The 26,688-nt window shown below is 41.1% G+C and overlaps 1 protein-coding gene across 3 annotated transcripts in view; it reads left to right on the plus strand.

Moving 5' to 3' along the window:
* The first annotated feature begins 3,751 nt into the window (after positions 1-3,751).
* L3MBTL4 (L3MBTL histone methyl-lysine binding protein 4) overlaps positions 3,752-26,688 on the plus strand; it is a 446,682-nt gene continuing 423,745 nt past the window's right edge. For 2 of the 3 annotated variants that reach the window (XM_045458490.1, XM_045458491.1), the window contains exon 1: positions 3,757-4,008. The gene's annotated coding sequence lies outside the window, so the exon portion shown is untranslated. Of the gene's footprint in view, positions 4,009-26,688 lie in introns of all 3 variants that reach the window. The other variant, XM_045458489.1, reaches the window with a different exon arrangement.

Consider the following 26,688-nt stretch of genomic DNA (forward strand, 5'->3'; position numbering starts at 1 on the left):
TTATATCCATCAGCATAATTGATATTCTTGTTTTTAGCTGGTTCCCTTAGCCTGATCACTTCTGGGAGCATTAACAGACTCAGGTTTCTGGGCCTTAAATACTAAGAACTAGACCTAGACCCTGAACTTGGTGGTTTCGAAAGTAAGTCCTATGCCACGAGACACATCCTGTATAGCCAGCTGGCTTCTTCCATGATGGATCAATGGCAGAGGTAGGAATAACAACCATCTTTCCTGACACCTAGCATGTGTTCTACGTCTTATAACACCTGTTATTTCTTAGAGAATGTATGTCTAGCTACAGTTTTTGGGGCATGTATCTATTCAAGAAAGTATGAATTGCCTAGTCTGAATTTTCCATTTTTCTTTTTCCAGATGTCTCACCTTGGAGAAGGTATGTTGCATCATCAATATCTTTGAAAATGAGATTAAAGGCATTGCTGGCTTTCCTTCCACAGTTTTCATGCCTTTCTCCAAATCCTATTAGTTCATTCAGTATGGTTGTAGTGGGAATTAAAGTTTATCTATTGATATAAGGATACTTATCTCATTCAGTCAGTTTATACAGACTTTAAACATCATCAGAAATATTTTGTATAAGTTGGATTTTTAAAAATTCCAGGTATAAGTTGGAATATACCTGGAAACAGTGTTTTTATGCTATTTTATGATAGCTTTGTTCCATCAAAAAAAGTATAAGTATAAAAATAAATAGTACACATATAAAAATAAATCTATTTTTGATGAAGTCATCAATTAAAAATAGTATAATGTGCATATTATCTTATTTATGAAGCTTTTTGGCATCACTTAAAGTTAGTTTTGGGGCGTTTGGGTGGCTCAGTTGGTTAAGCAGCTGACTTCGGCTCAGGTCATGATTTCACGTCTCGTGTGTTTGAGCCCTGCATCCGGCTCTGTGTTGACAGCTCAGAGCCTGGAGCCTGCTTCGGATTCTGTGTCTCCCTCTCTCTGTCCCTTCCCCACTTGCATTATCTCTCTCTCTCTCTCTCTCTCTCTCTCTCAAAAATAAATAAACATTAAAAAATTTTTAAGTTAGTTTTAATTCTTCAATGTTATTTACACTTCTCTCTGAACCAGTATTTACACTTAAATATAACTCTATGTAATTATTTATATCTGAACTCATTAATAAAGTTTAATATTGGGCAGTCTACTTAAGAAAATATCACGGTAACAGAGAAAATATAGCGTGGTATAAATAAAATTATTAACAGTGGCATTGACATGAAAATAAACATGAGGGTAATAATTATTGATGATAAATGGTGACCAGTGAAATTATTTTAGCTGCAATGGACAATTTACTTGTGGAATAAAATTAAAATGCTGTTTAGATAACCTCTCTTCAATTACACTGAAGTGTATAAAGGAATTTACGCTGTGTTTAACTCACAAACAGTCCTAAGTATATGCTAGGAAACAATCATGAATTCTAAGAACATGTCTGTATCAATGGGCAATCCTGCTACTGATCAAATAATAAAGCAATGTAATCTAATTCTACTTAAAAATAACATTTATACATATAAAAACAACATATATACAACATAGAAAAATAAAATAAAACCACCCAATTAGAAAAAAGTAAATAATTTTAGCAAATTTAAAAATGGAGTATTCCTTGAATAAAGCCGATCACAATCTCAGCAAATGAGAGGGTTTCATTTCCACCCACAAGAGACAGACATTATAGAACTTCCATGACTCTGTTATGCTTTGAAGATGTGCCAAAAGGGGTTCTTCTGTGTTTACCATTCTACCAGCGATGCCTATCTAATAATAAGCCATCCTTACCTGTCTGGCCAACATTAACTTTGCCACTTAGAGTTTGTTAGATTCAACTGAATTATAGATACAAAATGCTGTAACCATCAGATTTCTAAACCACATTGTTCACAACGGCCATTGGTAACACTGCAATACCCAACAATGTGGCTATTTCATTTTAATCTGCAGCTGTTCAAATAAAAGGGATTTACTACAACAGCTTTTCAAAAATTCTGTAATAAGTGTACCAGTGCATACACTGCTTATGTTTCCATATAATTTGAATAACAGTATCATTTAAAACAGATGTCAGCTTCTTTGAATACAATCATATGTTGTCAGCACTATGCACCCACAGATTTACATTTAAGTAACCCAGGATGAGGTTCTCTGCCCGTGTCACCTGTTTTATTGGTGCATTCTTTTCCTTATTTAAACCTTGCCCATGAAAACAGTGTTTTGGCTTTCATCAATGCAAGCCATGTATATTCAATAAGCATGTTACAATAATCGTTTTCCCCAAAAAGCGAAGACAAGGTGATGTAAATTCATTCTTTTGGATTTCAATCCAGCTTTCTTTTATTTTGTATAGTAGTTAATATTGATTTTTCTAAGGGGAAGGTGGAACCAGACTGCTGTTAACTCTTCTTTGTGCTGGGAACATTTTGATGTTTCCGTCATTAAGACTTAGAGTCTTTAATGATAAACACCACTGGGAAAGACTAGGGTTACATTGCAGTAATCGAGACACTTGTCCTTTGCTAAAAGGACACATAAAGCACATCTATGCTCACCTAAGTAGCAGGGAGGGGAACTTCTCATCCAACCACTGGGTCCTACTCTAATTTCATGCAGTCAGGTGAGCAAGTGTGGCAAGACAGCATCCCAAAGTGTGCCTGTTGTCACAGAAATACACAACTCTATAAAGTCTTTATCATAAACATGTTAAATGGATGAAAAAAGTATACCACTTCATTAGATCTGTTTTAAATGTTCTCTTCTATACTGATACCTTCTGCTTCCTTTTCTTTTTCTTTGCCAGAAATGTTTTTCTTAATTGATTAGAGCATAGAACACAGCCGTGTGTGTATGTGTACTTATAAATTTCTGTGATCATGGTTCCTAATTGAAAAACTGCATTAGCAAAGGGTTTTCTATTTCTCTCTTCAGTAAAAACACTAAATGGTGTTTCTACCAACGGACCAGTCTCACCTGAAAAATGAAAGTTTTAGTTGTTGGTTTATGGTAGTCAACAACAAACCAAAAAGATCATTTAGAAGTTATTATTCTTAATCATGTTAAATCACTGAATTTCTTGCTGGAAGCAAGCTAATATTTGTTTTATACCTGACAGCTATTATTTGCATACTAGAATTTTTACACAGGACACCTCCATGAAAGAAAATTACATCTAAAAGTCACAAAATACAGTCTTCGATTACCAGCTACTTTTAAACATAAACCAACATAAAAGATTTAACAAGTTTCTCTCCAAACCTGCAACGATGCTTTGTGAAAGCCTAACACTAACCTGTAAGACTGTAAGTTTCCTGAGGGCAGGAACTCCTTTGCTCCTGTTTCCTACTCAGTCTCAAGCAGCTAGAACAGGGTCAGTAATCATTTGTTCTAGCCACTCAAAAAGAGTATTCTTTTATTTTGAAATGGTATCCGCAGACGGGTGTGTAGGGAAGTCGAGAGCGGGAAAAGGGCATCTGAGAGGAGGTTGCAAAATCCGAAGGAGCAGCAGAACAGAGAGGAATCCAGAGGCCTGAGAACATTTGGAAGGTGAATCCGAAGAGCTGGGATGAAGCAGGGATGAGCGCCCCGGGACACCACTGCACGAGTGGGTAGGGGTCAGGAAGGAAGTAGCCAAGATTTGGGGGACTCCTTCCCGGGGAGCATATAAGGGGAAAGTCGCACTCAAAGATACAGCCGCAGCCGCCTCCCTCCCACGTGAAAGCCCGAGCGGCCGCCCCGCGTCCACTCCGCTCCCCGGGGAGCGGAACCCGGAGCGAGGCAGGTGCGGCGGGAGCATGCGCGCGGGGCCGGCAGGGGAGGCTCCCGCGCCCCCACCCCGCGCGTGCACCCTCGCGCCCCTCCCGCCGGGCACCGCGGGGCCAGCGGCGCCGCAGCCTGGGCCGGCCGAGCTTCGCCGCTCCGGCTCGCGCCCCGCCGGCCTGTCGCCGAGTCGGCGTTGCGGGCGGCCCGGCTCTGCTCGGGGTAAGGACGACGCGGCAGCCCGAGCCGTGTGGTCGGGGGACCGCGTGAGCGCCCACGGCCGCCGCCGCCGCCGGGGTTGGCCCCGGGCCCCGCGCCCGACTGAGGGGCGTGCGCGTCGCCCGCGGCGAGGCCGGGCCGGGCCAGGGGGCGGTGGCGGTTAGGAGTCGCCTCCTCCCGGCGCCGGCTCTTTCTCTTTCTCTTTCGCCGCCGGGCGCGCGCCGGGCTCCCCGCGCGAGGCGCTGCCCCACTTGTCACCCACTTCGGACGGGCGTGGCGTGGCCCCGTACCGTCCCGCTCCCGGCCGCCGCGGCCACCTGGGCCGGGGGTGTCGGTGCGGCCACCTGGGCGGGGAGGCGCCGGTTCAGCCTCGGCCCGCGGGACGAGGGCCGGGGCGGGATTCCAGGCGGTCCCAAGCCGGCCTCAGGTCACCGGGCGCCCGGCGGTGGGCGTTTGGCTTTTGTTTTCTCGGGGCGGGCGTCCCCGGTCTCCCCCCCTTCTCCGCCGACAGCTGTCGTGTGTGGCGGTACAAGGCTGCGGCCGAGACACCCTCGGGCGCTTCCTCACTCCAGCCCCTTTTCCTCCCTGGTCGTGCTCTCCCAAGTTCTGCCCAGCCCCGGGGCCGGAGCGGAGGAAGTGCGCGCTGGGGGACGCCTCGCCAGTCTGTGGCGGTTTAACTAGCTCCAGCCACAAGCCCAGAACTGCGCCCCGGGGAGCGCTGCCCAAGCCTCCCGGGCTTTCTTCGCGGAGATGGGCCGAGGGCGCGGCGAGCGGACCTGGGGACACCTGGGCCAGCGCCGCAGTTACCTGCAGGATTGGTGGAAGCCTTTCCCCAAGGTGGGAGAATTCTGGTGGCTTTTGTCGCCAGCCTTTTAAATCCTGCAGTCTTTGATTAAAGTCCATATGATGTACTTTATTTTGTATATGCCTTTATCCACTTAGAGGGTCATTCTTAATCTGTCCCTGCCTGGAGGTGAAAACTAAATAAAAGGAAGGTCTGGTCATTGTCATTGTTAAGACTCCCGCATGTGAAAGCCCCATGGAGTTCAGTCTGGTCACCGTGACCTGCCCTGCTGGGGCGGTTCCATGCCCAGGAGACTCACACTAAGGGTTATTTGGTCTCCACGCCCAAAGTGGCACCGTCTCTTGGATCCCTGTTGGAGGGATCCCTGTTGAACTGTTGGGGCTGTTCTAGAAGGCGTGGGGGCAGCCTCCAGTTTCACTCCTTTCCTGAAATAAGGGTAGTGAGGTCTCCTGGTGTTTTCTCGTCCCCTTTACTCAAAAATGTTAGAATGGGAAACAGGTGGAATTTGTTCTTGATGCTTGATAATATAGACTTTGAATGCATTTAGCTCTTCACAAGATGCTAAAAATGTCTTTTCATGGTATCCTAGAATCAGGAGAAAGAGTTTGAAAGAGGAGAGATTTCTCTAACATCCAAGTGGATCGGATTCTGCTATATTCACATGGAGTGTGATTGTTAAGTAGGAGAGATGAACTTACAAATGCTATTGATTATGCTCTCAGATTGTAAGGTACATTGATGAGTTTGTATCTCCTGTAGCTCTTGACTGTGGAATTCTTTATTCAGCGCTTCGCGGGGCAGTATTGGTTTACCTCTACTGTGAGCTCTCAATCTGTTTTCTAATAAAGGAATTGGTGAGACCGTGATCTGGTGAAGACAGATGAAAGAAACTAAGGAAATGTCTTTTACTTTTTACCTTAAGGAGATGTGTGGTTTTAAGTTGATCACAAGAATCTTAGGTGAGTGCTACCACCTACCTATATGTTTCATTGCAATACTTGTGTGATTTGTATCTTAAATTACAATTCTAATTCATCATAAAAATTTCAATTGTCATTTGTACAATAAGCCATTTACTATGTATGTTCATACATTTGTATGACAAACCACCAAAAGCTTGAGCTTTTAGTGTGTTGGGTAGATAAAACATGCAAACCAAATGTTTGTAAACAAAATAATGTGATAGGAACATGAGGTTTGAGACTAAAACAATGTATAATCAAATGCCATCAGTCTGAAACAGATAGTGGTCAGGGAGTCTGGCAAGGAGAGGGTCTTTGGGATCTGGAGTGATCAGAAAAGAACACAGAGTTGGGTCTTGGGCTGAGTCTTGAGGTGTGTGGATCTTCCATAGATTGACAGGGTGAAGGAAGAAGAGATTGGGGGCCTAAGAGGGAGAAGGGGGTCTCACTCCTCAAAAGGAATGATTATGATTTGTTTAGGACTAAGAAAGATTATTTGCAGTGCCCACATTGGGAATTGTGGTTGTACATGCTCTTCCCATCAGCTCCTACCGTCCCAAACTAGAAACCATTTATTCTTCATGATCAAGTAATCTTGATAATCTTGATAATCAAGATAATCTTCATAATCAAGTAATTCTTCTCCTGGGAAGGCATCCCTGATTTTCACACCAGACTTCCTTCCTTTGGCTTCCATGTTCCCTAGTTCACCTATAAATGCATATGTAAAAACAGGTATTTTTTTTTTTGATGGTCCAGGCTTTAGATTTTACCATTTCCTGTTTATTTTTAAAAATTGAGATATAATTAACGTATTAGTTTCAGGTGTACGGCATGATGATTTATGGATATATTGTGAAATAATTATCACAATTAATTCGAGTTAACATCCATCACCACACATAGTTACACATTTTTTTCTTGTGATGAGAACTTTTAAGAGATATTATCTTAGCAACTTTCAAATATACAATATAGTATTATTAACTATGATCGCCATTAATGAGGGTCATCAAAAAAGTTTTATATATTTTCCACAATTTATTGTCTGTCTTTTAAGTAACGTGTTCAGTAAGGGTATGAACAGGTCCTTAGATCTCTTTTTATTTGGAATATTTTTGGACTGTAGTCATAGCTTTTTTTTTTTTAATTTTTTTTTTTTAACGTTTATTTATTTTTGAGTCAGAGACAGAGCATGAACGGGGGAGGGTCAGAGAGAGAGGGAGACACAGAATCGGAAGCAGGCTCTCCAGGCTCTGAGCCATCAGCCCAGAGCCCAGTGCGGGGCTCAAACTCACGGACTGTGAGATAGTGACCTGAGCTGAAGTGGGAGGCTTAACCGACTGAGCCACCCAGGCGCCCCTGTAGTCATAGCTTTTTAACTTAAATGATAATAACCCTTTGCAGCCTGGGATGGTACTTGACAAGTGATTAAGTACATAGACAACAGATATATGTAGGACTGAATCCCTGTGTGAGCAGGCAGCTGCTGAGCAGAGGCATGGGGTGATAAAAGCAGCAGTCAGGAGGATCATTCTGATTATGAAGGGAGATTTGCAGATGGAAAGCTCTGGAGTTCTTACCTTGAAGGAGGGGGAGTCCTGAAGCCACTGGGGGGTAAGGCTGTATGGGAAGCACCAGGCCACCCAGTCTGACCAAGGAAGCAAAAGGAGCCCCAGCCTCTCTGCTCCCACTCCATTCCTTCACACGTCTTTACTTCTCCTTCTCTAGAGCTGAAGGAGAGTTTGAAAATTACAGATAAGTGTTCATTGTTTCCATCAAGTATTTTAATTCAGAAGGAATGCTGCTGTTAAAATGGGGAAATTAGCGGGAGAGCCAGGTAGGTGGTTGAGGAGCGGGGGTGGAGCAGATAAGATCAGTTTATAAAATACACAATTGAAAGAGACACTGAAGTGGTGGTGAGTTTGGAGAGAGCAACTGTGATGTTGGGCCAGGAATGGCGGTGACAGTAAAAGAGACAGGGTGAATAAATTAGCACAGAGGTGAGAGAGCAGGTCCAGGACTGTGGGCTGCACCCAGTGACAGTGTCAGCGAGAGAAACAAAGAAGTGGTCAGAAGGGGGAGGAAAACCAGGCGTCAACAGTAATAGGGATGCCGGTGGAGGAGGTTCTGCAGGAAACTCTGAGTTAAGTCTCATCAGTTGCAGATGAAAAACCCCAACTGAGAAGGTGTGGTTGAACTTGGCTGGCACCAGGTGATCTCAGTGGTAAGGCTTCAGTGTGAGCTGTTGGTAGCATTTGCTGTCCGTTTCAGGGATGTAGATGTCCCCTTTAATGTGAATAGTGTTTCCTTGTTTCCAAAGCATTTCCATCTTACAGTATTGGTAAGCATATTTTGAGCATAGTTTATTATAGGCACATACCTCCAAGTGAAGAAAACTATTTAGATTCATTAAAAACCCCCCAATGGACTGTTCACACACTCTTACAGTAAGTAGTGTAAATATAGATACTATCTTGTACTTCAGCAAAATAAAGCAAAAACAATGAATTAGAACATACTCGGGAAAAATGAAAATCTTCATCGACACACGTAATATTATCTTTTGTTTAAACATTTGCATTACTTGTTTTTCTCTTAGAATAGTGCCTGAGAAGAATCTATCCTTGTTTAATTTTGCAAATACAACAAACTTTACACAGTAGCAGTGGAAAAATGAAACATTTACTCTGATTCCATCAGTTGTCACTGCTCTGCTCCCGTGCTCTGTGTGTGCCTTTCGGGGAAGATGTCATTGCAGTAGAGCTCAGCGTCATCTGCTGAAACTTTCTTCATTTTGTATCGATTTCAGCTCATGTGAAGAGTGTTCTCTTAATGAAGCTAGACATTGTGGAGAATGTTTATGCATCCTTTCTGAAGGTGGATCTTAAATGATGAAAGTGTGGTCGCTGCCACAATTAATAATTGATTAATTGTTTGGAAAGTATCAGGTGTGGGATGTGGGCGATGGAGCAGAAGTGCACGCATCTTTCTTTGTCACCGTGACTAGCTAGAGAGACCATATTTAACTAGAGGGACAGATGGACAGCACAACACTTTTTATGCACTGTGCTTTGGTGTGTAAGCTATTATGCTAGCTTTTAGGATTATGACAGCCTTTTAGATGAAATCATTGTTGCCCTACTCCCTGTCCTTTTGAGGGAGAGATGAATGAAGGAGCCCAAATGGGTGCAAGGCATTTTTGCTGGGTATCCACTTGGTGTCAGTTGCATGCTCTGTGTATGGGGATGGCTACTACAGACATAACTCCTGCCTTCTTGGAGCCGATAGTCAAGTGAGGGAACAGATATGAAACAGACTCCAAATAAATGTAGAAGGGCAAACTTTCAAGTGTACTATGAGAAAGATCAACAGGAATGCCTTATATGGGTTTGTGGGTCATAAAAGTCCTCTCTGAGGATGAATAGCTGCTGCTAGCTGGGTAGGGAGCAGGGCAAAAAGAAGTTTAGGCAGAGGTAAGCACACATGTGAAGCCCCCCACTCCCACCACCCCCTCCCTCGACCCGGTACAGCTGGTACAGTTGTAGGGGCCAGAGCATGATCCCTGCCCGTAGGGGCCATACTGAAGATCATACATTCTATTTTTCTTGCCATGGGAAGGCTTTGCAGAGTCTGAACAGGGTGTGACATGGCCTGCTTTATGTCCCCTGAGACCACTCTGGCTGCCTTCTACAGAGCATTGTGCGGGTGGCAAGACCAATTAGGACACCACTGCAGGCGTCTAGGTGGGAGTCCTGCTGCTTGGACCAGGGAGGTAGGGGTGGAGATGAGTAGAAATGGAAGGATTTGGGGAGTATTTTGATGGTAGAATCTTATAAAATTGCTGATAGATTAAAGGATAGGGGAAAGGAATCCAGTGTTTTCCTCTGATCTTTGGCACGAGAAACTGGGGACAACTGGTGGGAAGAAGACTTGGTAACTTTTCCTTAACCATTTTTCCAGCCAAAGACCTATTGGATATAAAGTATATTTAGGGAGATAACTCAGTGTCACTGTGATATGTGTTATTTATCCAGCACTGTTCTGGGCACAGGGTTTTTAAGTTTAGCAGATGTGGTCTTTCCCTCTTCTTTGGCTGTAGGATTTTTGTATTCTGCCTGGCTCACACCTCACACCAGACCCAATGTACCTCCTGAACTTGAATATCCAGTCTTTCTGCAAATGGGCACATGCACCCAAATACGTGCAATCTCAGAGCCTGCTGTCAAGCTGCCTTGGTGGTAGCATTTTCAGTCATGACTGAGGAGGTCTAAAATTACTGGATGTACCACATGGACCATTTACTACTCAGTTTCCTTATACCATGGTGTCCCAACACTGATCCTAACACTGGGAGACTCTGCCAGGCCTTGAAAGTTCTTTGGTCCTATGACTGTAAGCCATTGCTTACCTTCATGGTTCCTTCTTTTGTGAGTACACCAGAGTTGGAGATGAGACTTCCTTGAGTGACAGCATTTAAAAAATTGCTTTTGGTCATTATTGATGAAATTTGTTTCTAAATAAAAACCAAGGAACAGATGATAGACATGATTCCAGGCCTGTATAAATGGATCCAGGTTAACACTGATGCCAGTGCAAGGCCCAGTTCATAGTCGAGCAGATGTTCTGCTTTTGCCTTTGGTTTTCTAGGGCTGGCCATGCATGAGAAACTGGGTGAACTTCAGTAGATGGGAACGCCTGGTGAGAAGCAGACTTGGTAACTTTGCTTTGATCATTTTTCCCCTGAAGGACCTGCTGGATATAGGTTATTTTTAGGGAGACAACTTGATGTGGTTGTGTTATATGACATGTGTATACTGAGTTGGCACTCTTTGGCAAATGGAGTTAAGGCCTAAATCCAGGGTCACCAATTTGGATGTATGTAAAGGGGCCAGGCAGGTAAGGGGCCTGAGTGAAATAGGCAGATAGAAGAAAGCTCACAAAGCACTCTTGATTTCTATTTTCTCACCTTTGAAAACTGGGCATAGATACTTGTCTACCATAGAAAGTTCTTCCTTTTTTTTTTTTTTTTTTTAGATCTTTATTCATTTTTGGGAGAGGGAGCCTGAGTGGGGGAGGGGCAGAGAGAGAGGGGGCAGATATCTGAAGCAGGTTCTATGCTGACAGCAGCGAGCCCAGCCCGATGTGGGGCCCTACCTCACCAACAATGAGATTGAAGGTCTTCGACCTGAGTCGAAGTCCGACGCTCAGCTGACTGAGCCACCCAGATGCCCCTATCATGGGAAGCTCTGTAAGAACAAGGGCAGTGGGAAGGGAGAAAAATCTCCTGAGTGCAGTGGAAACAGTAGGGAGTAGTCTTATATGGCTTAAAGGGGTAGCTAATATTAAAAAAAACAAACAAGCAAAACACCCAAAACCCTCAGATTGGAAATCTGCATTTTAAATGATTAAAAAATGTTTAAGTGTTTATTCTTGAGAGAGAGCAAGAGCGAGAGCAAGAGAGAGAGAGCGAGAGAGAGAGGGAGAGAGTAAGAGAGAGAGTAGAGTGGCAGAGAGAGAGGGAGACACCAAATCAGGAAGCAGAGCCTGCTCCAGGCTCTGAGCCATCCACATAGAGCCCAACGTGAGGCTTGAGCTTGTGAACCGTGAGATCATGACCTGAGCGGAAGTCTGACACATAACTTACTGAGCCACCCAAGTGCCCCAGAAATGTGCATTTTTAAAAATGTGAAATACCCTATTTAAAAATACTGGCTCGAACCTTTTAGGACACCAATAAGGTAGACAGTATATTTACAGACTAGATGCAGTTGTGGGCTGTCATTTTACAACCTCTGACTTGTGGGGTCTTATTTATCATGGTGGGGGAATATTAGAAACATACCAGTTTCTTGTTCCACTAATTTCTGCCCATTTAAGTCTGCCTTGATTAAATCTGGGAGTTAGGAGTGGGAATCTGGGCCCAGCCCTGTGACTCTGTAAGGCATATGCTTGTGTAGGGGGCTGGGGTTATCAAAATTTGGGTTGAACCTAGACTTTTTAAAGCTTTTAATCATGTTTCTATGGAATTTTTTCATGTCTCCATTGTTAATATATATGTTTTTCATCAAATGTCTAAGAGTTTGTATCACCTATGGACACCTATGATTGGAGGGGGACAGTGTCTTCTCTTGCTTTTGGGATTTTGCACATTTGTATCTGCCTTTCTTGTTGCTGTGAATTTTACTCCTCCAAGAAGCCTCCAAGTCTCCCAAAAACTGGATCACCCCCACCCCCAGTTTCCTGCACAATGTGCTGTCATAGGCTATTTCACTCTGAAGGGTGGAGCCTTACTTTTTGTGTCCCAGGTGACTTTTTGGATTCAGTTCACCATGTCTTTGTAAAGCCTAGGAATTTCCTGACACATGTCAGAGAGCAGTAAATAAAAATTGAATGATTTTGAGTCAATTAGTGACAGGCTCATATAGAAAAGAAGTGCCACTAAATCCTTAGCATTTTGGGATTCTGTTGCGTATATAGCTGAGACTTTCAATTCGATGGAAAATGTAAGAGCTGACCTTTCATCCACTCATTTTATTATTATTATGGTCACATATCAAAGGGAATGTAAAGGTTTTTCTCCTTTTGCTTTATGGCAAAAGATATTCTTCTAATTCCCTGTCATTATACCCTTCAGTTCTGGTCTTAGACATCATCAAGGTGAATTATTAGAGATGCCATGATAGCACTTCCAGATCTATATTTTATGCACTCCATTTCTGAGGATAGTTAGAAAAAAGATTTTTCCCCTTCCTCTTCTAAAACTGTGAGCTTGCTGTGATTTTATTTCAAGAAGATATGTGGATGTTTCTCTGGCAGCTTAACACATACAGCTGAGCTTAGAATAGGAACTGTTAGGGCTAACAGACCAAGAATTTGAGAAGTCTTGACCAGCACAGGAGAACATCTTTTTGCTAAGTGCACCTGGAACAAACTAAGGCTCATAGGTGATTTTCAAGGTGATAGACTTCTGTGTAGGGCCATGAGTATACTTCATTGGTTTTGTTAATTGAATGTCACAGATATTTGGTAATTTTTAGAAAGATAATAGGGTAGGGCATGTTGCTGGATTCTGTACCCCCATGTAAATTAGCAGCTGTCAGTTGGCATCCATCCTATGTGTAGACCCTGTATACAGTTCAGACGTGTCCTCCCTGCCGGCCGTTGCCATCTTTGTGTTTTGTGTGAAGGGCAATGCCCAGCCATTTTACTGCAGTCAGTTATCAGTAATCTTTAGGGCCACTTTATTCTTCTATGGTGAGGACAAGAAGATATCACTGTCAGTCTTTTCAGAACTGTCTGGCATCTGTGTCTAAAACAAACAATGCCCATTGCTGTGGAGTAAATGGTGAGGAAAAAGAAAGGGCGCTGTGGAGGGTACAGTTATACATTAATTACCCATGTGATGCACAAAGTGTAAAGCTGGTAGGCATGGTTTTAAATTGGGCTCATGTCCAAGTAAGTTGTCTTTCAAGTTTTTAGAAGTTTCAGCTCATGTAGCTGTAACTTCTCTTGTAGACCAACCGTAGCTTACGAATAAGCTCCTGCTGTTCCACATTTAACAATTTAGACTTACCATTTTTTTTTTTTTAATTTTAGAGGGTTTGGGAGTAATCTGAATCAGATTTTTCTCAATCCCTGTTATCAACAGAAATGTTTTTTTTCTAAGGGGCTGCCCTGGGCACTGTGGGCTGTTTAGCAGGAGCATCCCCGGCCTCTACCCACCAGACTTCTGTAGCACCTTCTCCCACTTAGTTGTGACAACCCAAAATGTCTCCCGACTTTTCCAAATGTCCCCTGGGGAGAGGACAGAGAGGGACAATCACCCCTGGTTGAGCCTGATCTAATTCAGCCTGTTTTATAGATAACAGATCAGAGATCCTGTTGTATTAAGCAATGTGCCCAAGGTCAAAAGTCATTATGTGAGAATATGAATTATAAAACAAATGATCTAACTTGAAGGAGCTTCTTATCAGTTCAAAACTCATTTTTCTCTTGTAAAAAATAGTTCTTATCATAGTAAATGGTCCCTGATTCTGTCTTGCCATGACTAGCCAAATACAGCTGTCACTGCTGTTAATCAAACTGTGGCAAAGACCTAAATTAATAGTGCTTCAAAAGCTAAAACAAGTTGTAAAGTAACTGAAAATTTACTATATTGGTAAGTAGTTTATAAAATTACTTGGTTTTGAGCTCTGTAGTCTTATGGCTTTATGTTCTTTACCCAATTCATGAATTCCTACTAATAACAAGGATAAATTGTCACATATATTTCTAATCTAAATCCCTTATTGCAGAGAGGCCAAAATGAAAGCCCAGCAAAAGACCTGATGTACTCAGGTTGATCCACCTGAGTAGTGGCAGAGTTGGACCCTTCACTTGGCCTTCTTGAGCTCCAGCTCAGGCTGTTTTCTATTACTGCATGTCAGCTTTTGTTTTCATAGCCAGGCTTTGCAGTAAAGTTGTATTCAGTAGCATGGCAAATCTTATTCTACAGTAATAATTAATCTTTTGTGTGCTTGCACAGTTGGGAATTATGAAGCCAGTAACACAAATATCTGCTAAGTAAGAGTACCCTCATTCATTCCATAGATGTTTATTCAGTGTCTGCTTTGACCAAGGATGTGGTAAGCTGTGAAATGTAAGGGATACGAGAAGGATGTTGTTAGATGTTGAGATGCAGGTCTACCCTCAGGAAACTCACAACCAGAGACACATTCAAATTTGAGGCTTCTCTGTGTCACATCAGAGAAGATGCACTGATTTATTCATATATTTATTTATTTAACTGCATTTTTGGGTACTTACTGCATACCAGGCATTGGCACTGGGTACTCTGTCCATTTAGTCCAGAAAATACCCAGAATGAATCTGGGAGGGGACAGTGTGTGCTAACGAGTGGGCCCTCAGACTCTACAAGAGAGACATGAAAAATATCAGTGCCTGTGCTGACAAGGGAGTAACTGTGCTTCTAAAAGTTAGTGAGAATATCTTTGTCAAGTCCATAGCTGACAAGCATCATTGTTGTGTTACACAGATGGTGGATAGAAGCTGACTGTGAAAGGTCACACAGTGCAGGGTTGAGTTACCTTCATGCCAGTTCTAGTAATTGTCAGCTGGATCATATAGCATTCCCTCCAGAGACCAGGTGTTACAGAAGGAAGAAGACGTTCAAGGTGTTAATCAGCCCCTTGTAGGGATGACTGATGTCTCAGGGTTGTGTTATTTTGGTATTGTTTGTGTGGACACTGTTGGCATACAGCGCAAAAGAAGAGAGTTCATTTTTTGGAAATGGTGAAAAGTCTCTGTCCTCATCTTTGAATGTTCTCGTTGTGTGTTATATCACAAGTGAAAATAATAAATTCACCAATATATATGCCTTTCTGCATGAGCATTAAAAATGTTCTCCAAGTTTTCCCCAGGCTAAGTCACTAAACATGTCAGTCAAAGCCAAAAATAAAAAAGAAATAGTTTATAAATTACTTTGAGAGATGATTTAATCCACTCACCTTCTTTAAATTATTCTGATTTTTACCTAATCCATTCAAAGTTTCCATAATGAATATTCTTATGGCTAAATAAAGGCACAGGCGCCTTTTATATCCCTCTTTAGGATCACACTTTCCTACAAGTAATGAGGGTCTTTCTTCTGAGACTAAAAGTGAAAGAACCTTTAAAGAAGGAACAGCAAATGGAGTTTTTTTATTTGTTTTGTACCCAAAGTTTGCACTTACTTCCACCCCTGGCCAGGCATAAAATAAAACCTTAAATAAATGGCTTAAGGTGTATTTGTCAGCCATATTCCTTTTTCACTTGTTTGTTGAAGTAGACACAGGAAGAACCAAGGTGGAAGAATGTTTACGAATGTTTATGGGTCAGGAGTTCCAACTGTACCAACCCTTTGACAACATATATTTGTAACATCCCTCTTAGTATCTTGAAATGAAGTTATTAGGTAAATAATTTACCTGCACAAACTTTCAAAAAAGTCATTATGATGTCCATATATAATATAATGGGAGAAATAAGTGGAAGGTAATTCATGATTAAATGATACTCCAAACGTTTGGACATGATTAGTGTAGAAAATAAAGTGAAGTAGTTGGATAGCTTGTATTATATATAAATTCACCAATAAAAGTGCTGATGGGGGATTGTATCAAGGAAGGGCAGTCTTTGAGCACTGTTGTGCTTAATAACATCATCTTCTGAAATGGTGAAAATATTTGCTAAAGTTCTGCATGAAACATAAAACCTTTCCTCAATTTACAGAGTTGCATTCCTAGGAAAGACAGGAAATATTAAAACCATTGCAAAAAGTACTTTTTGATTAATATACAAAATGAAATTATGCTCCCAGTTCAGAGAAACATAAGGTTTTTGCACATACTTGAATGTCAAGTGAGAGACTCTCACCTTTTAAAAGTGAGAGCCTTTGCAGTACCCTATTTCTTTCTTTCTTTCTCTTTTCTTTTCCTTTTTTGTCTTTTCTTTCTTTCTTTCTTTCTTTCTTTCTTTCTTTCTTTCTTTCTTTCTTTCTGGAATTGAGAAAGAAAATTAGTGTTAGCATATGGGGCTTACCCATGTATGGTTTGGCAGTAAGAGTCCTGTATACAAACTATATGTCCCCCTCATTTGTGCGTTATCTACATCTTATAAGCTGCCTTCTTGCCCTTGCGGTTGCCGCTCTGAGCATGTTTTGAGACTTGGGGGAGAAGAGGGTAGGATTAGAATCCAGTCCATTGTCACAGCTTGAATATGATTGTAAGAAGCCACAACAAAGACTTAAATTTCCACAAAGTAGTATTTTAATGGGGTTTGACATCAGTCAAAATTCAGAGAGTACAGTGATGTCTATGAATGGTGCTTGCAAGGACTGAAAGTTAACATGTGCCGTGTACTCATATGCACCCAAACACCTCCACACTCACACTCACATTGGATGATTTGGGCTTTGTTGTTGAATTGGTAATCATTACTGTCCATGAGCGATATAAAGGCATGTTCCACTGAAGTTCAGTTTGCTTGCCACTGTATACTTAGAATCGGATATAGTGAAAGACTGTGCTGAAAGGGTAGGGCGTGTGGTCTTTTGAAGTCTTTTTCTCATGATGCAAACCAGAGTTGAGAATAGGCTAACATATCTGGTAACCTACAAATTAAAGTTGTGTCCTGATCTGACCATGCAAATGGGGGGCTTAGCTTTTGACACTCAACAGTAAAGATGGGGCCAGACAGCATGGGAATCTGAAGGGGTGTGTTGTGGGTTTGGCCTCTGTCACTGTCTGCCTTGAGGATGCTATTCAAACCCTCATGCCTCCCTGAACCTGTCTTTTTAGCAGATGTGCATTGATTTTGGAGGTGAGCATTAAGCCATTTTCTTGATTATTGCTTGTATGTGCAAAGCTTTTGGTAAGTTCCCAAGTAGTTTACAAAAATCAGACCCACAGGTTTTATAGTCATTTTTATTTGATATGATCTCTGGGCTTTCTGTCACTTTTTCTTTTTGGCCTCTTGTTTTATGCTGTATCTATAACCCAAATGTAGAAACACCTGGGCAGAATGCATCCAGTGGTTTTTCAATTAATACAAATGTACAACTAGACCAGATGTAAAGGAAGCAGAGAAAATTGGCGTATTAAATTATTTAAGATTCACTCTTTGAATTTTGGAAGGTTTATGGTAGTTTAATTTGGTAGACATAATGTGAAAGAATGTGTAAGGTCGTGATGCAGAACCTCTTAACTTAGGCTAACTTCCTCCCACATTTATTTAGCTCTATATAAGGTGTCTTGTAAAAGTTTGTTTGGTATTTCTATAGTACTTCATACTTTTAGAACATATCCATATGGATTTCAGTTATTGTTTTAAACATGTGCTGATATTGCTACATAGTGATTTCTCAAGGTTATTAGTTATTATTAGTTATTAGTGGCAGTACACTCCTAGCCAGAGTGTTTCAGAAATCTGTCTTTGCCTTTATTTAAAAAATTATAGTTGAATAAAAACATGGTGTTTTGTAGGCCATCGACTACTCAGAATTTCTATACTAGAAGAAATGGTTTTGTGAGGAAACTGAAGTGATTAGCATTCTGAATATCTCAGTGTGTCATATAAAGAAAATTCATATGAAAGGTCTTAAGATTGGTTGGATAAAATTTACTCTGTTAATTCCCCATTAGCTCTGTTACCTAAGAGAGTTAGGGTTTGTTACTTTCTAAGATGAAGTATTGTGAAACTTGACATTTTTGTTAGCTTTTGAGAAGATGGCAACTGCTGAGCTTTCTTTGCTGAATTATATCCAGTCAGTTGAGATAAAAATGAATTGGAAATAAATGGTTATGGCGAACAATTAACATGCAGCAAAAAACCCCTTAAGAACAAAGCTGGTTGTACAGTTAGGTGGCACTGTTTCCTTTTTCTTTTCAAAGATTTGACTAAGTGTAATTAAAATATAAAGAGGTCTCATGTCGTCTTATTTAGATCTAGCCAGATTAAAAACAAATAGGAAAAGTAAATTATAAACCAGTTTGAGGTGAAGATCCAGCCCCCATCTGTTACTGAAACATATCTTCCAACCCATGGGCAGAAAGTGACTGGTTGTGTAGGGCTGCTGAGCAAACATTGAGGTGCTCTCTAGAGTTGCTCAAGGTGGCTTCAAGGGCCAGGCAAGTCACTTTAGTAGGTGAAGTGGTCTTGGGTTTAAGACAGGAGGGAGTCATGGGCTTGTGGGGCCCTGGTGCCTTTGGGAGTTTGAGTTCTTGTTGCCATGCCTAATGTTTTATTTGTTTATTTTTCCCTAATCAGAGTCAGAAATCCAGTTATGTTAAATGTGTATGTGATTTCCATTCTATTGTAGAACCATCTCTCTCTTTTCTGTCCTCCAAACTCGTAACACTTGGTGTCTGGAGCAGAGGCTCCCAGCTTTGGGGCTGTTTTATATACCAACTAAACTGTATGTTAGCTTAAGAGAGTTGCCAATATTTTATTTTTTGATGGACAGACAAAAACCAAACCAGCCACCTTGTGTATAACCTCTTTTAAGGAAGGTCACCATAATGACAGAAATATAGGAGAAAAATCATCCCAGAACAATGAATTTTTTGTTCTAACAGACACAGTAGCAGAAAAAGAGTTATGAAACTTCTCAGATGTGAAAAGTTTCAATATAACTGTAAAAATGATTTTTATGGGGCGCCTGGGTGGCGCAGTCGGTTAAGCGTCCGACTTCAGCCAGGTCACGATCTCGCGGTCCGTGAGTTCGAGCCCCGCGTCGGGCTCTGGGCTGATGGCTCAGAGCCTGGAGCCTGCTTCCGATTCTGTGTCTCCCTCTCTCTCTGCCCCTCCCCCGTTCATGCTCTGTCTCTCTCTGTCTCAAAAATAAATAAAAACATTAAAAAAAAATGATTTTTATGATGTCACACTATGATATTGTTTCATGTTAATATATTTTTTTTGATATGGATTTTTCAATTTGGGCTCTTTGGGCGACATTTGAAATAAAGACAGGATGTTCACTTGTTCTGGTACTTTCATTTTTTTTATAACAACTTAAAAAACAACTACACATAGTTATTGACAAAAAGGAGCAAGAATCAACACTAGTTTGCTCAGCTTGCTGTAGCTGGCATAATGTAGGATGTAGGAGGTTTTAATAGTTTTTGAAGTAAAATATTGTGCATTTGCTTTGTTTTATTTTATTTTATTATTATTTTTTAAATGTTTATTTATTTTGAGAGGGACAGAGAGCTCCTGTGTGCGAGCAGGGGAGGGGCAGAGAGACAGGGAGAGAAAGAATCCCAAGCAAACCATGTGCTATTAGTGCTATGTGCACAGAGGCCAACTTGGGGCTCTGTCTCACGAACTACGAGATCATGACCTGAGCCAGAACCAAGAGTAGGAGGCCTAACTGACTGAGCCACCCAGGCGCCCGCATTTGCTGTGTTTAATGCTTGTCCCCCAGTGTCTTGCACTGTGTTTTTCAGAGATGTGGAATGCACTGTTTTGGAGTTGGCCAGGCCTGTGGACAATGGGCCTCAGTCCGGCTCTCATCAGTCCTGCCTCCTGATGTACTCCTGTCCTCGCTTTGTTGTCTGGGCTCATCTGAATTTCACCTCAGTCTGGTTGGGTTAGCTGTTCAGGCTTATTCAGAATTTTTTGTTTAACTTTTCAGAATTCCTAAGCATCCATTTTTACACTTAAAATGTTGATGCCTTTGGTTGAGTAAACAAATGTTCAGAAATACCCCCGCTTTGACTCCTTGCTCAACCATTTTTAGCCATGTGAACTTATTTATTGTATCAGTTTTCTCAGCTGTGAAATGGGAATGACAATAGTGTTGTAAATACCAAAGGACTCTCTAAGCATCGACCATTTAGAACCTAGTAGCAGACAGCTATTGTTCAGTAACTATCAGTGACTGAGTGTCAGTTGTTATAAACACTAACTTTAATATTGACCCAAATGGGTAAAATACTTAGGTACACACTGCAGAATTCTATGCTATTCCTAAAAAGAATGAGTAAATGCATGCTGAGAAATGCACTACTTTCTCAGGGAAGGTCACTGTTGAACTTTGTCAGTCACAGGAGTAGTTTTCTGCTTGAAAAGTGGGTGCTTCCTTGTTTGTTGGCTGCAGCATGGGTATGAAGTCCACACCTTCCTGCACCTCATTTGTAGAGAGAAGCGTGGACTCTTCTGGGTGGGACGAGAGGCACCAATGAAGCGAGTGGGTGGTGGCAGATGAAGTTCCCAGTGTCCAGGCTGCAGGATGGGCCACTCTATTCCCCTGCCTGGTGACACCTTGCACTCGCCCTTGCTGTGCAGCTCCCCTTGCTGACATCCAGGGCCAGCCTCGTGCAGTCAAGGACTTCTCTGGAGGCTTGTGGCAGGCCACGCTGGTTTGCATGATGGGCTCCCTGAGGCTTTGTAATAGTCTGTGGCTGCATAGTAATTGTTTACAAGTTGTGTGAGTGATATTAAAAAATTTTTGTTGGGGCGCCTGGGTGGCTCAGTCGGTTAAGCGTCCAACTTTGGCTCAGGTCATGATCTCGCGGTTTGTGAGTTCGAGCCCCGCGTCGGGCTCTGTACTGACAGCTCAGAGCCTGGAACCTGCTTCAGATTCTGTGTCTCCCTCTCTCTCAGCCCCTCCCCTGCTCACGTTCTGTCTCTCTCTGTGTGTCAATAATAAACATTAAAAATAAAAAAAAAAAGAGTTTTGTAATCTTATAAAGCAGGGCTCTGCTTGAATCTTCATTTGGGAGATACTTTCTCATTACTAAACACTTTAATACCAAAAACTCAGTTTCAGAATGTGAGCCATCTTTATTTACTGTAATAAGTTCAAAATTGCATTCTTTTTTCTTAATTCATATGGATTGGATTGTTTGTTTTAACCCAGAGAAAGAAACATTGATTAATATGTATTGTGAATATGCCAGCTTTAGTACTAGAAGAACTTGGATTCAGGTCTTGTTCTTGCACAATACTTATTATATGACTTAGGGAAAGAAGTAATTTTATAATGCTGTTTCCTTTTCTGCTTCTTTATTGAAGATAATATCCCTGGGGGTTAAATTATAAAAATAATCAAAAGGAAAACTGAATATAGAATACCCATGTGATATGGTAATGTATTTAGCTGTTGTGGAGCAGAAAATGATAGTCACGTCTCGATTTTTTTACAGTGTTTAATTATGATTTACTTCTCCCCAAGTGAAAGTTACTTCAGCTTTTCAAGTGTTGCTACTACTAATCACGTTTTTTGAGACCTGTGATTGAAATTAATGCACTGAACATATTGCAGTGCGTATTTTTAGCACGGAGAACAGTAACTTGGGTATTTAGGCACACATGTCACAAGTTTTGTGTCAGACATATCACTTTATTAAGACTACACTTTTTAGAATTAAGAGAAATATCCCTGACTCTGGGCTGAGTTGACCTTTTCGCATTATGTATATCTTCACACTGCACACACATGCTCTTCTTCTCCCTTATGTGTCAGTAAGGGTGGGACAACTATTTTGGTCATCTTTGCCAAAAGAAACAAGAAATATATATGGTGAAATATTGGAAAGCAGAATATGATGAATAGGAATAAGACAGAGTATATGATGGGCAAAACAAGGCTGTTGGTGTGTGAGTGATCATTTTTTATTATCCAAGGTAATCCTGGAAGTAACAGTTTATATATATTTTATATAAAGTAATGGAACAGAGGGGAAGGGAAGAAATTTACATGTGTGTCAAAGTTTTGAGAACAATAAGTTGTGTAAAGAATGAGCTACTTCCTTCTGTGTATTGAAGGGAGTATAAACTTTATTTTCATGTGATTACATTTGCAAATAACATTTCCTTGCATCTCCTATGATCCCATGCACATGCAGTAAACAGTCTTAAAAATGGTGTAAATATAGGAGAATTGAAGCTAGTTTTTTCTTTCTTTCTTTATTTTTTTTTAACATTTATTTTTTTTTGAGACAGAGAGAGACAGAGCATGAACGGGGGAGGGTCATAGAGGGAGACACAGAATCTGAAACAGGCTCCAGGCTCTGAGCTGTCAGCACAGAGCCTGACGTGGGGCTCGAACTCACGGACCGCGAGATCATGACCTGAGCTGAAGTCGGACGCTCAACTGACTGAGCCACCCAGGCACCCCGAAGCTAGTTTTTTCTTGATAAGGTGGTACCTCTCCCTCTGTCTTTTTTTTTTCTTTCACTAGATTTACAAATTGATGGATTATGTAGTGGCATTATTTCAAATTGATCATTCAACATCTGGAGGATAGTACCTAGTTTCTTTGTTTCACAAGCAATTATTGGGGGGCTTAGTGACATCAGGCATGGATGTAGGTGCTTGGGTGCATCAGTAAACAAAACAGGCCAAGATCTTTTGTGGAGCTTACAGTCATGTAGGGGGAAGACAGTCAGTAACTGATGAACACACTAAATGGCTAAACTATTTAGAATTTTAGAAGATAATAAATGTTATGGAAAAGAACAAACTGTGCAGAGTAAGAAGTACTGAGAGTTCTGGCTAGTCAGATACTAGCGTCCATGAGGAGAGATTCCAGCAAAGTGGATGATACGTGGGCAGGAGTTCCAGAGAGAGGGAGCAGTTAGAGGAATGGTCCAAAGGCCCAAGGAAAGGTTTGGAGACTGTTGTGAGTGAGGCAGTAGTCGGTGATGAGGTCAAAGAAGAGAGCATGGGGGTGAGGGAGAAGAGGTGAGCCCTGTGAGCACTTTGTGTTTATGCTGACATGGGGAGCCTGGCAGGGACTGGACAGAGGATTGACACTGATGGACTTGTGCTTTAGGACCATCACTCTGGAGTGGAGTGGAGAACAGCACTCAAGGATACCTGCTAGGGAGCCTGTTGTTAACTGGGTGGGAGACCATGTACCTCTGACTACAGTGGTCACAATTTAAATGGTGAGAAGTGGCTGTGTTCTGGATGGCTAATGAAAGTAGAGCCAAGGGGATTTCCTGACTGTGTGGGTGTGCATGGAAAGGAGTCCATTTTGGCTCCTGGCAACTGGCATGAGAAAGTTGTCACCTGAGGTGGAGAAGTCTTGGGTGGGCAGGTGGTTGTTGAGAATAGCACAGGCTAGCATGCATGAACCCCTTAGACCAAGGTCTGCTTAGGGTGGGTCCTTGATAAATGTTAGCATCTGGCATTAGCATTGGCAGTAAGTTGTAATTGAGTGCTTTTATGATACTTTGTGTTTTTTCAAGTTTTTTTCTTTTTTTCTTTTTTTTCTGATCTGCTCCCAGCATATCTTCTTAACGCTCCCTGTGAGAAGTAGGTGGTATAGAATAGACTCAGCGGGCCTGGACTCGACAGATTCAGGTGAGTGGGCTCATCTTTGCCCAATTGCTAATTTCCAGTTTAGGGCAAGTCATTTACCCCTCTACCCCACCAGTAGTATGGAAGGCTTACGTGAGAGAGGAGACAGAAAAATAGGTTGCATGTCTAAAAAGTTAATGTGTGTAATTCATATAATGTATGATTGATTGTATTTGGTCCTTTGATTCAGTAAAAATAAATATGATACATGGTAGGCTCTCAAGGGGTTTTATTTTCCTTATAACATTTTTATTTTTAGCAAAGTGATACTTATACTATATGACACATGGAAGAATTTAGAAAAGATTGTGATAATAAACAATAGCTTCATGCCCAGCTCTCCCTATCCCCAGCTCTCCCATTCTTTAGAGGCAACCTCTTTTCTGTTTTAAATGCTTTTTTCTGCTTTGCTCCCTACTTCTTCTCTTTTCTCCATCTCTCTCCTTCACTGTTAGGAGCAGCTGACACCTGGCCCTCACTGCTTTGCTGCATCTCTGGTCTCTGGTCTGTTAAAGAGGACACGGGATATCTCTGAATACTGGGACATGTCCAAGCTGTCCTAGGCCCAGACCCTCAATTCTACTTCTGATTGGATTATCTAGTTCTGAAAAATGCAACAAAGTCCCCAAACCTCTTACTAGTTATACAGATAAACTCATACAGTTCTGCATGGCTGGTGTATTTATTATGTGTGCCTTTCCTTGCATTTTTATTTTTTTCTTCATTTTAGCTTGTTTCTTCTTTGTTCTCCTACTTCCCTTTGGCCCATCCCAGTGTCTTCTCTCTCCACTGGATCTTGCTTTCTATGTCCTGCTTATCTCACACAGCAGCTCTTGGAAGTCAGGTGGGATAAGTCTAGTTCATTCTTTGTAAAGGCTGTTTAATATTCCATAGTCATGCTGCCCCCTACCTTATTCTGAAATTTCCATATTGTTAGACATCAACTTTTTTCTCCCCAAATTTGTCTTCAAATAATGCAGCAGTAAACATCCATGAACATAAGTTATTCAGCATTCCCATATTGTTGAGCATTAAGTTTTTTCATTTTTTCTTATTAATGCTGGAATAACTATTTTAAATACATTTGTTTTATATACAGGTGCTTTCATTTTTTAATTTTATTTATTTTATTTATTTATTTTTTTTTAAATTTACTTCCAAATTAGTTAGCATATAGTGCAACAATGATTTCAGGAGTAGATTCCTTGGTGCCCCTTACCCATTTAGCCCATCCCCCCTCCCACACCCCTTGCTGTAACCTTGTTTGTTCTCCATATTTAAGAATCTCTTATTTTCGTCCCCCTCCCTGTTTTTATATTATTTTTGTTTCCCTTCCCTTATGTTCATCTGTTTTGTCTCTTAAAGTCCTCATATATGAGTGAAGTCATATGATTTTTGTTTTTCTCTGACTGACAAATTTAGCTTAGCATAATACCCTCTAGTTCCATCCACGTAGTTGCACATGCAAGATTTCATTCTTTTTGATTGCTGGGTAATACTCCACACATACACCACCTCTTCTTTATCCATTCATCCATCGATGGACATTTGGGCTCTTTCCATACTTCGGCTATTGTCGATAGTGCTGCTATAAACATGGGGGTGCATGTGTCCCTTCAAAACAGCACACCTGTATCCCGTGGATAAATGCCTAGTAGTGCAATTGCTGGGTTGTAGTGTAGTTCTATTTTTAGTTTTTTTGAGGAACCTCCATACTGTTTTCCAGAGTGGCTGCACCAGCTTGCATTCCCATGGTGCTTTCATTTTTATGACATAGATTATTAGGAGTAGATTCTTGGGATGATGGATGTATACACACACACACACACACACACACACACACACACACACACATATATAACTTCAGTTTACTTTTGTTTTTAAAAAAGTATTCTATTTTTGACATATATTTAAGGTGTACAATGTGATGCCTCTCTCTACATAGACGTATACTGAAATGATTACCACAATCAATTAACATATCCATTACCTCTCATAGTTACCTTTCCTTTGTATGAGTGGTTAGAATCCTTGATATTTACTCTTTTAGCAAATTTCAGGTACATAATATGCTATTATTAACTACAGTGACCATACTGTACATCAGGTTTCCAGAACTTACTCATCTTATAACTGAAAGTTTATACCCCTTGATCAATAGCTCTTTTTCTCTACCTCCTAGCCTCTGGTGAACACCATTCTATTCTCTGTTACTATACATTTGGCTTTTTTTGTCTTTATATTTTTTAGATTTTATATATAAGTGCGATCATATGGTATTTGCTTTTTTGTGTTTGGCTTATTTCATTTAGCATAATGCCATCCAGGTTCATCCATGCTCTCTCGAATGGCAAGATTTCCTTCGATTTTAAGGCTGAAAAATACTCCATTGTGTGTGTGTCTGTCTGTGTATAGATACAGATTGTGTGTGTGTGTGTGTGTGTGTGTGTGTGTGTGTGTGTGTATCACATATTCTTTATCCTTTCATCCATTGATGGATACTTAGGTTGTTTACATATCCTGGCTACTGTGGGTAATGCTACAGTGAACATGGGGATGGAAATACCTCTTCAAGATAGTGATTTTATTTCTTTCGGATATATACTCAGAAGTGGGATTACTGAATCATATAGTATTTCAATTTTTAAGTTTTTGAGGAACCTCTATAATCTTTTCCATAATGGTTGTACCAGTTTACATTCCCAGTAATGCACAAAGATTCCCGTTATGCCACATTCTTGCCAACACTTACTGTCTTTTGACTTTTTGATAATAACCATCCTAACAGGTGATAACTCATTGTGGCTTTGATTTGCATTTCTATAATGATTAGTGATGTTGAACATCTTTTCAGGTATGTGTTGGCCATTCATAGATCTTCATTGGAAACATGTCCATTCAGGTCCTTTGCCCATTTTTATTTTTATTTTTTATTTTTTTTTGGCTGTTGGGTATTATGAGTTCTTCATATATTTTAGATATAAATCCCTTATTAGTTATATGGTTTGCAGATATTTTCCCCCATTCCATAGGTTGTCTTTTCATTTTGCTGATCATTTCTTTGGCTGT

The sequence above is a fragment of the Leopardus geoffroyi genome, chromosome D3, assembly GCF_018350155.1.
Source record: "Leopardus geoffroyi isolate Oge1 chromosome D3, O.geoffroyi_Oge1_pat1.0, whole genome shotgun sequence".
Classification (NCBI taxonomy): Eukaryota; Metazoa; Chordata; class Mammalia; order Carnivora; family Felidae; genus Leopardus; species Leopardus geoffroyi.